Raw genomic sequence first — 19,666 nt, 5'->3', positions numbered from 1 at the left:
GAACAACAAGAACAACAAGAACAACAAGAACAACAAGAACAACAAGAACAACAAGAACAACATGACCAGCATGAACAACATGAACAACAAGAACAAGAACAGCAAGAAAAAAAATAACAACAGCAACAAAAATAAGAACAACAACAACAACAAGAACAAGAACATGAACAACCGGAACAACAAGAACAACAAGAACAACAACAACAACAACTAGAACAACAACAACAAGAACGACAAGAACAACAAGAACAACTAGAACAACAAGAACAACAAGAACAACAAGAACAACAAGAACAACAAGAACAACAAGAACAACAAGAACAACAAGAACAACAAGAACAACAAGAACAACAAGAACAACAAGAACAACAAGAACAACAAGAACAACGAGAACAACAAGAACAACAAGAACAACAAGAATAACAAGAACAACAAGAACAACAAGAACAACAAGAACAACAAGAACAACAATAACAACAACAACAACATGACCAGAAAGAACAACAAGAACAACAAGAACAAGAACAGCAAGAAAAACAACAACAACAAAAATAAGAACAACAACAACAACAAGAGCAACAAGAACAACAACAACAACAACCGGAACAACAAGAACAACAAGAACAACCAGAACAACAACAACAAGAACAACTAGAACAACAACAACAAGAACACCAACAAGCACAACAGGAACAAGAGCAACAACAGCAACAAGAGCAACAAGAGCAACAAGAGCAACAAGATCAACAAGAGCAACAAGATCAACAAGAGCAACAAGAACAACAAGAACAACAAGAACAACAAGAACAGCAAGAACAACAAGAACAACAACAACAACAAGAACAACAAGAACAACAAGAACAACAAGAACAACAAGAACAACTAGAACAACAAGAACAGCAAGAACAACAAGAACAACAAGAACAACGAGGACAACGAGAACAACGAGAGCAACGAGAGCAACGAGAACAACGAGAACATCGAGAACAACGAGAACAACGAGAACAACGAGAACAACTAGAACAACAAGAACAGCAAAAAGAACAACAACAACAACAAGAACAACAAGAACAACAAGAACGACAAGAACAACAAGAACAACAAGAACAACAAGAACAACAAGAACAACAAGAACAACAAGAACAACAAGAACAACAAGAACAACAAGAACAACAAGAACAACAAGAACAACAAGAACAACAAGAACAACAAGAACAACAAGAACAACAAGAACAACAAGAACAACAAGAACAACAAGAACAACAAGAACAACAAGAACAACAAGAACAACAAGAACAACAAGAACAACAAGAACAACAAGAACAATAAGAACAATAAGAACAACAAGAACAACAAGAACAATAAGAACAACAAGAACAACAAGAACAACAAGAACAACAAGAACAACAAGAACAACAAGAACAACAAGAACAACAAGAACAACAAGAACAACAAGAACAACAAGAACAACAAGAACAACAAGAACAACAAGAACAACAAGAACAACAAGAACAACAAGAACAACAAGAACAACAAGAACAACAAGAACAACAAGAACAACAAGAACAACAAGAACAACAAGAACAACAAGAACAACAAGAACAACAAGAACAACAAGAACAACAAGAACAACAAGAACAACAAGAACAACAAGAACAACAAGAACGACAAGAACGACAAGAACAAAAAGAACAACAAGAACAACAAGAAGAACATGAACAACAAGAACAACAAGAACAACAAGAACAACAAGAACAACAAGAACAACAAGAACAACAAGGACAACAACAACAAGAACAACAACAAGAACAACAAGAACAGCAAGAGCAACAACAACAACAACAAGAACAACATGAACAACAAGAACATCAACAACCAGAACAACAAGAGCAACAACAGCAACAAGAGCAACATGAGCAACAAGAACAACAAGAACAACAAGAACAACAAGAACAACAAGAACGGCAAGGACAACAACAACAACAACAACAAGAACAGAAAGAACAACAAGGACAACAAGGACAAGAACAGCAAGAGCAACAACAAGAAGGACTACATGAACAACAACAACAAGAACAACAAGAACAACAACACCAACAGGAACAACAAGAACCACAACGACAAGAACAAAAACAACAAGAACAACAAAAACAAGAACAACAAGAACAACAACAAGAACAACAAGAGCAACAAGAACAACAAGAGCTACAAGAACATCAAGAGCAACGAGAGCAACAAGAGCAACAAGAGCAACAAGAACAACAAGATCAACAAGAACAACAAGCACAACAAGAACAACAAGGACAACCACAACAAGAAAAACAAGGACAACAACAACAACAAGGACAACTAGAACAACAACAAGAAGAACAACAAGGACAACAACAACAATAACAACAACAAGAACAACAAGTACAAGAAGAACAACAAGAACAACAAGAAAAACAAGAACAACCGGAACAACAAGAACAACAAGAACAACCAGAACAACAACAACAAGAACAACTAGAACAACAACAAGAACAACAACAACAACAAGAACAACAAAAACAACAAGAACAACAAGAACAACAAGAACAAAAGGGGAACAACAAGAACAACAAGAACAACAAGAACAACAAGAACAACAAGAACAACAAGAACAACAAGAACAACAAGAACAACATGACCAGCATGAACAACATGAACAACAAGAACAAGAACAGCAAGAAAAAAACAACAACAACAACAACAATAAGAACAACAACAACAACAAGAACAAGAACATGAACAACCGGAACAACAAGAACAACAAGAACAACAACAACAACAACTAGAACAACAACAACAAGAACGACAAGAACAACAAGAACAACTAGAACAACAAGAACAACAAGACAACATGAACAGCAAGAACAACAAGAACAACAAGAACAACAAGAACAAGAACAACAAGAACAACCGGAACATCAAGAACAACAAGAACAACAAGAACAACAAGAACAACAAGAACAACAAGAACAACAAGAACAACAAGAACAACAAGAACAACAAGAACAACAAGAACAACAAGAACAACAAGAACAACAAGAACAACAAGAACAACAAGAACAACAAGAACAACAAGAACAACAAGAACAACAAGAACAATAAGAACAACAAGAACAACAAGAACAATAAGAACAACAAGAACAACAAGAACAACAAGAACAACAAGAACAACAAGAACAACAAGAACAACAAGAACAACAAGAACAACAAGAACAACAAGAACAACAAGAACAACAAGAACAACAAGAACAACAAGAACAACAAGAACAACAAGAACAACAAGAACAACAGGAACAACAAGAACAACAAGAACAACAAGAACAACAAGAACAACAAGAACAACAAGAACAACAAGAACAACAAGAACAACAAGAACAACAAGAACAACAGGAACAACAAGAACAACAAGAACAACAAGAACAACAAGAATAACATGAACAACAAGAACAACAACAGCAACAAGAACAACAAGATCAACAAGAACAACAAGAACAACAACAGCAACAAGAACAACAAGAACAACAAGAACAACAAGAACAACAAGAACAACAAGAACAACAAGAACAACAAGAACAACAAGAACAACAAGAACAACAAGAACAACAAGAACAACGAGAACAACAAGAACAACAAGAACAACAAGAACAACAAGAACAACAAGACCAACAAGAACAACAAGTACAACAAGAACAACAAGAACAACAAGAACAACAAGAACAACAAGACCAACAAGAACAACAAGAACAACAAGTACAACAAGGACAACAACAACAACAACAACAACAACAGCAACAAGAACAACAAAAACAACATGACGAGCAAGAACAACAAGAACAACATGAACAACAAGAACAAGAACAGCAAGAAAAACAACAACAACAAAAATAAGAACAACAACAACAACAAGAGCAACAAGAACAACAACAACAACAACCGGAACAACAAGAACAACAAGAACAACCAGAACAACAACAACAAGAACAACTAGAACAACAACAACAAGAACACCAACAAGCGCAACAGGAACAAGAGCAACAACAGCAACAAGAGCAACAAGAGCAACAAGAGCAACAAGATCAACAAGAGCAACAAGAACAACAAGAACAACAAGAACAACAAGAACAACAAGAAAAACAAGAACAACAAGAACAACAAGGACAACAAGAGCAACAAGAACAACAAGAACAACTAGAACAACAAGAACAGCAAGAACAACAAGATCAACAAGAAAACCAAGAACAACAAGAACAACGAGGACAACGAGAACAACGAGAGCAACGAGAGCAACGAGAACAACGAGAACAACGAGAACAACGAGAACAACGAGAACAACGAGACCAACGAGAACAACTAGAATAATAAGAATAACAAGAACAACAAGAACAACAAGAACAGCAAAAAGAACAACAAGAACAACAAGAACAACAATATCAACAAAAACAACAAGAACAACAAGAACAACAAGAACAACAAGAACAACAACAGCAACAAGAACAACAAGAACAACAAGAACAACAAGAACAGCAAGAACAACAAGAACAACAAGAACAACAAGAACAACAAGAACAACGAGAACAACAAGAACAACAAGAACAGCAAGAACAACAAGAACAACAAGAACAACAGGAACAACAAGAACAACAAGTACAACGAGAACAACGAGAACAACAAGAACAACAAGAACAACAAGAACAACAAGTACAACAAGAACAACAAGAACAACAAGAACAACAAGAACAACAAGACCAACAAGAACAACAAGAACAACAAGTACAACAAGGACAACAACAACAACAACAACAACAACAAGAACAACAAAAACAACATGACGAGCAAGAACAACAAGAACAACAAGAACAACAAGAACAAGAACAGCAAGAAAAACAACAACAACAAAAATAAGAACAACAACAACAACATGAACAACAACAAGAACAACTAGAACAACAACAAGAAGAACAAGAACAACAAGAACAACAAGAACAACAAGAACAACAAGAACAACAAGAACAACAAGAACAACAAGAACAACAAGAACAACAAGAACAACAAGAACAACAAGAACAACAAGAACAACAAGAGCTACAAGAACATCGAGAGCAACGAGAGCAACAAGAGCAACAAGAGCAACAAGAACAACAAGATCAACAAGAACAACAAGCACAACAAGAACAACAAGGACAACCACAACAAGAACAACAAGGACAACAACAACAACAAGGACAACTAGAACAACAACAAGAAGAACAACAAGGACAACAACAACAATAAAAACAACAAGAACAACAAGTACAAGAAGAACAACAAGAACAACAAGAAAAACAAGAACAACCGGAACAACAAGAACAACAAGAACAACCAGAACAACAACAACAAGAACAACTAGAACAACAACAAGAACAACAACAACAACAAGAACAACAAAAACAACAAGAACAACAAGAACAACAAGAACAACAAGAACAACAAGAACAACAAGAACAACAAGAACAACAAGAACAACAAGAACAACAAGAACAACAAGAACAACAAGAACAACAAGAACAACAAGAACAACAAGAACAACAAGAACAACAAGAACAACAAGAACAGTAAGAACAACATGACCAGCATGAACAACATGAACAACAAGAACAAGAACAGCAAGAAAAAAAACAACAACAACAACAAAAATAAGAACAACAACAACAAGAACAAGAACATGAACAACCGGAACAACAAGAACAACATGAACAACAACAACAACAACTAGAACAACAACAACAAGAACGACAAGAACAACAAGAACAACTAGAACAACAAGAACAACAAGACAACATGAACAGCAAGAACAACAAGAACAACAAGAACAACAAGAACAACAAGAACAACAAGAACAAGAACAACAAGAACAACCGGAACATCAAGAACAACAAGTACAAGAAGAACAACAAGAACAACAAGAAAAACAAGAACAACCGGAACAACAAGAACAACAAGAACAACCAGAACAACAACAACAAGAACAACTAGAACAACAACAAGAACAACAACAACAACAAGAACAACAAAAACAACAAGAACAACAAGAACAACAAGAACAACAAGAACAACAAGAACAACAAGAACATCAAGAACAACAAGAACAACCAGAACAACAACAACAAGGACAACTAGAACAACAACAAGAAGAACAACAAGAACATGAACAACAAAAACAACAAGAACAACAAGAACAACAAGAACAACAAGAACAACAAGAACAACAAGAACAACAAGAACAACAAGAACAACAAGAACAACAAGAACAACAAGAACAACAAGAACAACAAGAACAACAAGAACAACAAGAACAACAAGAACAACAAGAACAACAAGAACAACAAGAACAACAAGAACAACAAGAACAACAAGAACAACAAGAACAACAAGAACAACAAGAACAACAAGAACAACAAGAACAACAAGAACAACAAGAACAACAAGAACAACAAGAACGACAAGAACGACAAGAACGACAAGAACAACAAGAACAACAAGAACAACAAGAACAACAAGAACAACAAGAACAACAAGAACAACAAGAACAACAAGAACAACAAGAACAACAAGAACAACAAGAACAACAAGAACAACAAGAACAACAAGAACAACAAGAACAACAAGAACAACAAGAACGACAAGAACGACAAGAACGACAAGAACACAAAGAACAACAAGAACAACAAGAAGAACATGAACAACAAGAACAACAAGAACAACAAGAACAACAAGAACAACAAGAACAACAAGAACAACAAGGACAACAACAACAATAACAACAACAAGAACAACAAGAACAGCAAGAGCAACAACAACAACAACAAGAACAACATGAACAACAAGAACATCAACAACCAGAACAACAAGAGCAACAACAGCAACAAGAGCAACAAGAGCAACATGAGCAACAAGAACAACAAGAACAACAAGAACAACAAGAACAACAAGAACGGCAAGGACAACAACAACAACAACAACAACAACAAGAACAGAAAGAACAACAAGGACAACAAGGACAAGAACAGCAAGAGCAACAACAACAAGGACTACATGAACAACAACAACAAGAACAACAAGAACAACAACACCAACAGGAACAACAAGAACCACAACGACAAGAACAAAAACAACAAGAACAACAAATACAAGAACAACAAAAACAACAACAAGAACAACAAGAGCAACAAGAACAACAAGAGCTACAAGAACATCAAGAGCAACGAGAGCAACAAGAGCAACAAGAGCAACAAGAACAACAAGATCAACAAGAACAACAAGCACAACAAGAACAACAAGGACAACCACAACAAGAAAAACAAGGACAACAACAACAACAAGGACAACTAGAACAACAACAAGAAGAACAACAAGGACAACAACAACAATAACAACAACAAAAACAACAAGTACAAGAAGAACAACAAGAACAACAAGAAAAACAAGAACAACCGGAACAACAAGAACAACAAGAACAACCAGAACAACAACAACAAGAACAACTAGAACAACAACAAGAACAACAACAACAACAACAAGAACAACAAAAACAACAAGAACAACAAGAACAACAAGAACAACAAGAACAACAAGAACAACGAGAACAACAAGAACAACAAGAACAACAAGAACAACAAGAACAACAAGAACAACAAGAACAACAAGAACAACATGACCAGCATGAACAACATGAACAACAAGAACAAGAACAGCAAGAAAAAAAATAACAACAACAACAAAAATAAGAACAACAACAACAACAAGAACAAGAACATGAACAACCGGAACAACAAGAACAACAAGAACAACAACAACAACAACTAGAACAACAACAACAAGAACGACAAGAACAACAAGAACAACTAGAACAACAAGAACAACAAGAACAACAAGAACAACAAGAACAACAAGAACAACAAGAACAACAAGAACAACAAGAACAACAAGAACAACGAGAACAACAAGAACAACAAGAACAACAAGAACAACAAGAACAACAAGAACAACAAGAACAACAAGAACAACGAGAACAACAAGAACAACAAGAACAACAAGAACAACAAGAACAACAAGAACAACAAGAACAACAAGAACAACAATAACAACAACAACAACATGACCAGAAAGAACAACAAGAACAACAAGAACAACAAGAACAACAATAACAACAACCACAACATGACCAGAAAGAACAACAAGAACAACAAGAACAAGAACAGCAAGAAAAACAACAACAACAAAAATAAGAACAAGAACAACAACAAGAGCAACAAGAACAACAACAACAACAACCGGAACAACAAGAACAACAAGAACAACCAGAACAACAACAACAAGAACAACTAGAACAACAACAACAAGAACACCAACAAGCACAACAGGAACAAGAGCAACAACAGCAACAAGAGCAACAAGAGCAACAAGAGCAACAAGATCAACAAGAGCAACAAGATCAACAAGAGCAACAAGAACAACAAGAACAACAAGAACAACAAGAACAGCAAGAACAACAAGAACAACAAGAACAACAAGAACAACAAGAACAACAAGAACAACAAGAACAACAAGAACAACAAGAACAACTAGAACAACAAGAACAGCAAGAACAACAAGAACAACAAGAACAACGAGGACAACGAGAACAACGAGAGCAACGAGAGCAACGAGAGCAACGAGAACAACGAGAACAACGAGAACAACGAGAACAACGAGAACAACGAGAACAACTAGAACAACAAGAACAGCAAAAAGAACAACAAGAACAACAAGAACAACAAGAACAACAAGAACGACAAGAACAACAAGAACAACAAGAACAACAAGAACAACAAGAACAACAAGAATAACATGAACAACAAGAACAACAAGAACAACAAGAACAACAACAGCAACAAGAACAACAAGAACAACAAGAACAACAAGAACAACAAGAACAACGAGAACAACAAGAACAACAAGAACAACAAGAACAACAAGAACAACAAGAACAACAAGAACAACAATAACAACAACAACAACATGACCAGAAAGAACAACAAGAACAACAAGAACAACAAGAACAAGAACAGCAAGAAAAACAACAACAACAAAAATAAGAACAACAACAACAACAAGAGCAACAAGAACAACAACAACAACAACCGGAACAACAAGAACAACAAGAACAACCAGAACAACAACAACAAGAACAACTAGAACAACAACAACAAGAACACCAACAAGCGCAACAGGAACAAGAGCAACAACAGCAACAAGAGCAACAAGAGCAACAAGAGCAACAAGATCAACAAGAGCAACAAGATCAACAAGAGCAACAAGAACAACAAGAACAACAAGAACAACAAGAACAACAAGAAAAACAAGAACAACAAGAACAACAAGGACAACAAGAGCAACAAGAACAACAAGAACAACTAGAACAACAAGAACAGCAAGAACAACAAGATCAACAAGAAAACCAAGAACAACAAGAACAACGAGGACAACGAGAACAACGAGAGCAACGAGAGCAACGAGAACAACGAGAACAACGAGAACAACGAGAACAACGAGAACAACGAGACCAACGAGAACAACTAGAATAATAAGAATAACAAGAACAACAAGAACAACAAGAACAGCAAAAAGAACAACAAGAACAACAAGAACAACAATATCAACAAAAACAACAAGAACAACAAGAACAACAAGAACAACAAGAACAACAACAGCAACAAGAACAACAAGAACAACAAGAACAACAAGAACAGCAAGAACAACAAGAACAACAAGAACAACAAGAACAACAAGAACAACGAGAACAACAAGAACAACAAGAACAGCAAGAACAACAAGAACAACAAGAACAACAGGAACAACAAGAACAACAAGTACAACGAGAACAACGAGAACAACAAGAACAACAAGAACAACAAGAACAACAAGTTCAACAAGAACAACAAGAACAACAAGAACAACAAGAACAACAAGACCAACAAGAACAACAAGACCAACAAGAACAACAAGAACAACAAGTAGAACAAGGACAACAACAACAACAACAACAACAACAAGAACAACAAAAACAACATGACGAGCAAGAACAACAAGAACAACAAGAACAACAAGAACAAGAACAGCAAGAAAAACAACAACAACAAAAATAAGAACAACAACAACAACATGAACAACAACAAGAACAACTAGAACAACAACAAGAACAACAAGAACAACAAGAACAACAAGAACAACAAGAACAACAAGAACAACAAGAACAACAAGAACAACAAGAACAACAAGAACAACAAGAACAACAAGAACAACAAGAACAACAAGAACAACAAGAACAACAAGAACAACAAGAGCTACAAGAACATCGAGAGCAACGAGAGCAACAAGAGCAACAAGAGCAACAAGAACAACAAGATCAACAAGAACAACAAGCACAACAAGAACAACAAGGACAACCACAACAAGAACAACAAGGACAACAACAACAACAAGGACAACTAGAACAACAACAAGAAGAACAACAAGGACAACAACAACAATAAAAACAACAAGAACAACAAGTACAAGAAGAACAACAAGAACAACAAGAAAAACAAGAACAACCGGAACAACAAGAACAACAAGAACAACCAGAACAACAACAACAAGAACAACTAGAACAACAACAAGAACAACAACAACAACAAGAACAACAATAACAACAAGAACAACAAGAACAACAAGAACAACAAGAACAACAAGAACAACAAGAACAACAAGAACAACAAGAACAACAAGAACAACAAGAACAACAAGAACAGCAAGAACAACATGACCAGCATGAACAACATGAACAACAAGAACAAGAACAGCAAGAAAAAAACAACAACAACAACAAAAATAAGAACAACAACAACAAGAACAAGAACATGAACAACCGGAACAACAAGAACAACATGAACAACAACAACAACAACTAGAACAACAACAACAAGAACGACAAGAACAACAAGAACAACTAGAACAACAAGAACAACAAGACAACATGAACAGCAAGAACAACAAGAACAACAAGAACAACAAGAACAACAAGAACAACAAGAACAACAAGAGCAACAAGAACAACAAGAACAACAAGAACAACAAGAACAACAAGAACAACAAGAACAAGAACAACAAGAACAACCGGAACATCAAGAACAACAAGAACAACAAGAACAACAAGAACAACAAGAACAACAAGAACAACAAGAACAACAAGAACAACAAGAACAACAAGAACAACAAGAACAACAAGAACAACAAGAACAACAAGAACAACAAGAACAACAAGAACAACAAGAACAACAAGAACAACAAGAACAACAAGAACAACAAGAACAACAAGAACAACAAGAACAACAAGAACAACAAGAACAACAAGAACAACAAGAACAACAAGAACAACAAGAACAACAAGAACAACAAGAACAACAAGAACAACAAGAACAACAAGAACAACAAGAACAACAAGAACAACAAGAACAACAAGAACAACAAGAACAACAAGAACAACAAGAACAACAAGAACAACAAGAACAACAAGAACAACAAGAACAACAAGAACAACAAGAACAACAAGAACAACAAGAACAACAAGAACAACAAGAACAACAAGAACAACAAGAACAACAAGAACAACAAGAACAACAAGAACAACAAGAACAACAAGAACAACAAGAACAACAAGAACAACAAGAACAACAAGAACAACAAGAACAACAAGAACAACAAGAACAACAAGAACAACAAGAACAACAAGGACAACAACAACAATAACAACAAGAACAACAAGAACAACAAGGACAACAACAACAATAACAACAACAAGAACAACAAGAACAGCAAGAGCAACAACAACAACAACAAGAACAACATGAACAACAAGAGCAACAACAGCAACAAGAGCAACAAGAGCAACATGAGCAACAAGAACAACAAGAACAACAAGAACAACAAGAACGGCAAGGACAACAACAACAACAACAACAACAAGAACAGAAAGAACAACAAGGACAAGAACAGCAAGAGCAACAACAACAAGGACTACATGAACAACAACAACAAGAACAACAAGAACAACAACACCAACAGGAACAACAAGAACCACAACGACAAGAACAAAAACAACAAGAACAACAAAAACAAGAACAACAAGAACAACAACAAGAACAACAAGAGCAACAAGAACAACAAGAGCAACAAGAACAACAAGAGCTACAAGAACATCAAGAGCAACGAGAGCAACAAGAGCAACAAGAGCAACAAGAACAACAAGATCAACAAGAACAACAAGCACAACAAGAACAACAAGGACAACCACAACAAGAACAACAAGGACAACAACAACAAGGACAACTAGAACAACAACAAGAAGAACAACAAGGACAACAACAACAATAACAACAACAAGAACAACAAGTACAAGCAGAACAACAAGAACAACAAGAAAAACAAGAACAACCGGAACAACAAGAACAACAAGAACAACCAGAACAACAACAACAAGAACAACTAGAACAACAACAAGAACAACAACAACAACAAGAACAACTAGAACAACAACAAGAACAACAACAACAACAAGAACAACAAAAACAACAAGAACAACAAGAACAACAAGAACAACAAGAACAACAAGAACAACAAGAACAACAAGAACAACAAGAACAACAAGAACAACAAGAACAACAAGAACAACAAGAACAACAAGAACAACAAGAACAACAAGAACAAGAACAACAAGAACAACCGGAACATCAAGAACAACAAGAACAACCAGAACAACAACAACAAGGACAACTAGAACAACAACAAGAAGTACAACAAGAACAACTAGAACAACAAGAACAACAAGAACAACAAGAACAACAAGAACAACAAGAACAACAAGAACAACAAGAACAACAAGGACAACGAGAACAACAAGAACAACAGGAACAACAAGAACAACAAGAACTACAACAACAAGGACAACAACAACAACTACAACAAGAACAGCAAGAACAACAACAACAAGAAGAACAACAAGAACAACAAGAACAACAAGAACAACAAGAACAACAAGAACAACAAGAACAACAAGAACAACAAGAACGACAAGAACAACAAGAACAACAAGAACAACAAGAACAACGAGAAGAACATGAACAACAGGAACAACAAGAACGACAAGAACAACAAGAACAACAAGAACAACAAGAACAACAAGAACAAGAACAACAAGAACAACCGGAACATCAAGAACAACAAGAACAACCAGAACAACAACAACAAGGACAACTAGAACAACAACAAGAAGAACAACAAGAACAACAAGAACAACAAGAACAACAAGAACAACAAGAACAACAAGAACAACAAGAACAACAAGAACAACAAGAACAACAAGAACAACAAGAACAACAAGAACAACAAGAACAACAAGAACAACAAGAACAACAAGAACAACAAGAACAACAAGAACAACAAGAACAACAAGAACAACAAGAACAACAAGAACAACAAGAACAACAAGAACAACAAGAACAACAAGAACAACAAGAACAACAAGAACAACAAGAACAACAAGAACAACAAGAACAACAAGAACAACAAGAACAACAAGAACAACAAGAACAACAAGAACAACAAGAACAACAAGAACAACAAGAACAACAAGAACAACAAGAACAACGAGGACAACGAGAACATCGAGAGCAACGAGAGCAACGAGAACAACGAGAACAACGAGAACAACGAGAACAACGAGAACAACGAGAACAACTAGAACAACCGGAACATCAAGAACAACAAGACCAACAAAAACAACAAGAACAACAAGAACAACAAGGACAACGAGAACAACAAGAACAACAGGAACAACAAGAACAACAGGAACAACAAGAACAACAAGAACAACAAGAACTACAACAACAACTACAACAAGAACAGCAAGAACAACAACAACAAGAAGAACAACAAGAACAACAAGAACAACAAGAACAACAAGAACAACAAGAACAACAAGAACAACAAGAACAACAAGAACAACAAGAACGACAAGAACAACAAGAACGACAAGTACAACAAGAACAACAAGAACAACAAGAAGAACATGAACAACAAGAACAACAAGAACAACAAGAACAACAAGAACAACAAGGACAACAACAACAATAACAACAACAAGAACAACAAGAACAGCAAGAGCAGCAACAACAACAACAAGAACAACATGAACAACAAGAACATCAACAACCAGAACAACAAGAGCAACAACAGCAACAAGAGCAACAAGAGCAACATGAGCAACAAGAACAACAAGAACAACAAGAACAACAAGAACAACAAGAACGGCAAGGACAACAACAACAACAACAACAACAACAACAACAACAACAAGAACAGAAAGAACAACAAGGACAACAAGGACAAGAACAGCAAGAGCAACAACAACAAGGACTACATGAACAACAACAACAAGAACAACAACACCAACAGGAACAACAGAACCACAACGACAAGAACAAAAACAACAAGAACAACAAAAACAAGAACAAGAAGAGCAACAAGAACAACAAGAGCTCCAAGAACATCAAGAGCAACGAGAGCAACAAGAGCAACAGGAGCAACAAGAACAACAAGATCAACAAGAACAACAAGCACAACAAGAACAACAAGGACAACCACAACAAGAACAACAAGGACAACAACAACAACAAGGACAACTAGAACAACAACAAGAAGAACAACAAGGACAACAACAACAATAACAACAACAAGAACAACAAGTACAAGAAGAACAACAAGAACAACAAGAACAACAAGAACAACCGGAACAACAAGAACAACAAGAACAACCAGAACAACAACAACAAGAACAACTAGAACAACAACAACAACAAGGACAACTAGAACAACAACAAGAAGAACAACAAGGACAACAAGAACAACAAGAACAACAAGAACAACAAGAACAACAAGAACAACAAGAACGACAAGAACAACAAGAACAACAAGAACAACAAGAACAACAAGAACAACAAGAACAACAAGAACAACAAGAACAACAAGAACAACAAGAACAACAAGAGCAACAAGAACAACAAGAACAACAAGAACAACAAGAACAACAAGAACAACAAGAACAACAAGAACAACAAGAACAACAAGAACAACAACAACAAGAAGAACAACAAGAACAACAAGAACAACAAGAACGACAAGAACAACAAGAACAACAAGAACGACAAGAACAACAAGAACGACAAGTACAACAAGAACAACAAGAACAACAAGAAGAACATGAACAACAAGAACAACAAGAACAACAAGAACAACAAGAACAACAAGAACAACAAGGACAACAACAACAATAACAACAACAAGAACAACAAGAACAGCAAGAGCAACAACAACAACAACAAGAACAACATGAACAACAAGAACATCAACAACCAGAACAACAAGAGCAACAACAGCAACAAGAGCAACAAGAGCAACATGAGCAACAAGAACAACAAGAACAACAAGAACAACAAGAACAACAAGAACAACAAGAACGGCAAGGACAACAACAACAACAACAACAACAACAACAACAACAAGAACAGAAAGAACAACAAGGACAACAAGGACAAGAACAGCAAGAGCAACAACAACAAGGACTACATGAACAACAACAACAAGAACAACAACACCAACAGGAACAACAGAACCACAACGACAAGAACAAAAACAACAAGAACAACAAAAACAAGAACAACAAGAGCAACAAGAACAACAAGAGCTCCAAGAACATCAAGAGCAACGAGAGCAACAAGAGCAACAGGAGCAACAAGAACAACAAGATCAACAAGAACAACAAGCACAACAAGAACAACAAGGACAACCACAACAAGAACAACAAGGACAACAACAACAACAAGGACAACTAGAACAACAACAAGAAGAACAACAAGGACAACAACAACAATAACAACAACAAGAACAACAAGTACAAGAAGAACAACAAGAACAACAAGAACAACAAGAACAACCGGAACAACAAGAACAACAAGAACAACCAGAACAACAACAACAAGAACAACTAGAACAACAACAAGAACAACAACAACAACAAGAACAACAAGAACAACAAGAACAACAAGAACAACAAGAACAACAAGAACAACAAGAACAACAAGAACAACAAGAACAACAAGAACAACAAGAACAACAAGAACAAGAACAACAAGAACAACAACAAGAACAACAAGAGCAACAAGAACAACAAGAGCTACAAGAACATCAAGAGCAACGAGAGCAACAAGAGCAACAAGAACAACAAGATCAACAAGAACAACAAGCACAACAAGAACAACAAGGACAACCACAACAAGAACAACAAGGACAGCAACAACAACAAGGACAACTAGAACAACAACAAGAAGAACAACAAGGACAACAACAACAATAACAACAACAAGAACAACAAGTACAAGAAGAACAACAAGAACAACAAGATCAACAAGAACAACCGGAACAACAAGAACAACAAGAACAACCAGAACAACAACAACAAGAACAACTAGAACAACAACAACAACAACAACAACAACAAGAACAACAAAAACAACAAGAACAACAAGAACAACAAGAACAACAACAACAACAAGAACAACAAGAACAACAAGAACAACAACGAGAACAACAAGAACAACAAGAACAACAAGAACAACAAGAGCAACAAGAACAACAAGAACAACAAGATCAAGAAGAACAACAAGATCAACAAGAACAACAAGATCAACAAGAACAACAAGAACAACCGGAACAACAAGATCAACAAGAACAACCAGAACAACAACCAGAAGAACAACAAGAACAACAAGAACAACAACAACCAGAACAACAGGAACTACCACAGCAACAAGAGCAACAAGAACAAGATGAGCAACAAGAGCAACAAGAGCAACAAGAGCATCAAGAGCAACAAGAACAACAAGAACAACATGAACAAGAACAGCAAGAACAACAACAAGAAGAACTACATGAACAACAACAACAAGAACAACAAGAACAACAAAAACAACAGGAACAACAAGAACAACAACAACAACAAGAACAACAAAAACAAGAACAACAACAACAACAAGAAGAACAACAAGAAGAACAACAAGAACAACAACAACAACAAGAAGAACAACAAGAAGAACAACAAGAACAACATGAACAACAAAAACAACAAGAACAACAAGAACAACAAGAACAACAAGAACAACAAGAACAACAAGAACAACAAGAACAACAAGAACAACAAGAACAACAAGAACAACAAGAACAACAAGAACAACAAGAACAACAAGAACAACAACAACAACAAGAACAACGAGGACAACGAGAACAACGAGAGCAACGAGAGCAACGAGAACAACGAGAACAACGAGAACAACGAGAACAACGAGAACAACGAGAACAACAAGAATAACAAGAACAACAAGAACAACAAGAACAGCAAAAAGAACAACAAGAACAACAAGAACAACAAGAACAACAATATCAACAAAAACAACAAGAACAACAAGAACAACAATATCAACAAAAACAACAAGAACAACAAGAACAACAAGAACAACAAGAACTACAACAACAACAAGGACAACAACAACAACTACAACAAGAACAGCAAGAACAACAACAACAACAAGAACAACAAGAACAACAAGAACAACAAGAACAACAAGAACAACAAGAACAACAAGAACAACAAGAACAACAAGAACAACAAGAACAACAAGAACAACAAGAACAACAAGAACAACAAGAACAACAAGAACAACAAGAACAACAAGAACAACAAGAACAACAAGAACAACAAGAACAACAAGAACAACAAGAACAACAAGAACAACAAGAACAACTAGAACAACAAGAACAGCAAGAACAACAAGAACAACAAGAACAACAAGAACAACAAGAACAACAAGAACAACAAGAACAACAAGAACAACAAGAACAACAAGAACAACAAGAACAACAAGAACAACAAGAACAACTAGAACAACAAGAACAGCAAGAACAACAAGAACAACAAGAACAACAAGAACAACAAGAACAACAAGAACAACAAGAACAACGAGGACAACGAGAACAACGAGAGCAACGAGAGCAACGAGAACAACGAGAACAACGAGAACAACGAGAACAACGAGAACAACGAGAACAACGAGAACAACAAGAATAACAAGAACAACAAGAACAACAAGAACAGCAAGAAAAACAACAACAACAAAAATAAGAACAACAACAACAAGAACAACAAGAACAACGACAAGAAGAGCAACAAGAACAACATGAACAACAAGAACAACATGAACAACAAAAACAACAAGAACAACAAGAACAACAAGAACAACAAGAACAACAAGAAGAACAAGAAGAACAAGAACAACAAGAACAACGAGAACAACGAGAACAACGAGAACAACGAGAACAACGAGAACAACGAGGACAACGAGAACAGCGAGAACAACGAGAACAACGAGAACAACGAGATCAACGAGAACAACGAGAACAACGACAACAACGAGTACAACAAAGAACTACAACAAGAACAACAGGAACAACAAGAACAACAAGAACAACAAGAACAACAAGAACAACAAGAACAACAAGAACAACAAGAACAACAAGAACAACAAGATCAACAAGAACAACAAGAACAACAAGAACAACAAGAACAACAAGAACAACAAGAACAACAAGAACAACAAGATCAACAAGATCAACAAGAACAACAAGAACAACAAGATCAACAAGAACAACAAGAACAACAAGAACAACAAGAACAACAAGAACAACAAGAACAACAAGAACAACAAGAACAACAAGGACAACAACAAGAACAACAACAACAACATGACCAGAAAGAACAACAAGAACAACAAGAACAACAAGAACAAGAACAGCAAGAAAAACAACAACAACAAAAATAAGAACAACAACAACAACAAGAGCAACAAGAACAACAACAACAACAACCGGAACAACAAGAACAAGAAGAACAACCAGAACAACAACAACAAGAACAACTAGAACAACAACAACAAGAACAACAACAACCACAACAGCAACAAGAGCAACAACAGCAACAAGAGCAACAAGAGTAACAAGAGCAACAAGAGCAACAAGAGCAACAAGATCGACAAGAACAACAAGAACAACAAGAACAACAAGAACAACAATAACAACAAGAACAACAAGAACAACTAGAACAACAAGAACAGCAAGAACAACAAGAACAACAAGAACAACAAGAACAACAAGAACAACAACAACAACAAGAACAACGAGGACAACGAGAACAACGAGAGCAACGAGAGCAACGAGAACAACGAGAACAACGAGAACAACGAGAACAACGGGAACAACAAGAATAACAAGAACAACAAGAACAACAAGAACAGCAAAAAGAACAACAAGAACAACAAGAACAACAAGAACAACAATATCAACAAAAACAACAAGAACAACAAGAACAACAATATCAACAAAAACAACAAGAACAACAAGAACAACAAGAACAACAAGAACTACAACAACAACAAGGACAACAACAACAACTACAACAAGAACAGCAAGAACAACA

Source organism: Megalopta genalis, unplaced genomic scaffold (assembly GCF_051020955.1).
Source record: "Megalopta genalis isolate 19385.01 unplaced genomic scaffold, iyMegGena1_principal scaffold0027, whole genome shotgun sequence".
NCBI lineage: Eukaryota > Metazoa > Arthropoda > Insecta > Hymenoptera > Halictidae > Megalopta > Megalopta genalis.
Note: the sequence above shows the minus strand (reverse complement) of the source record.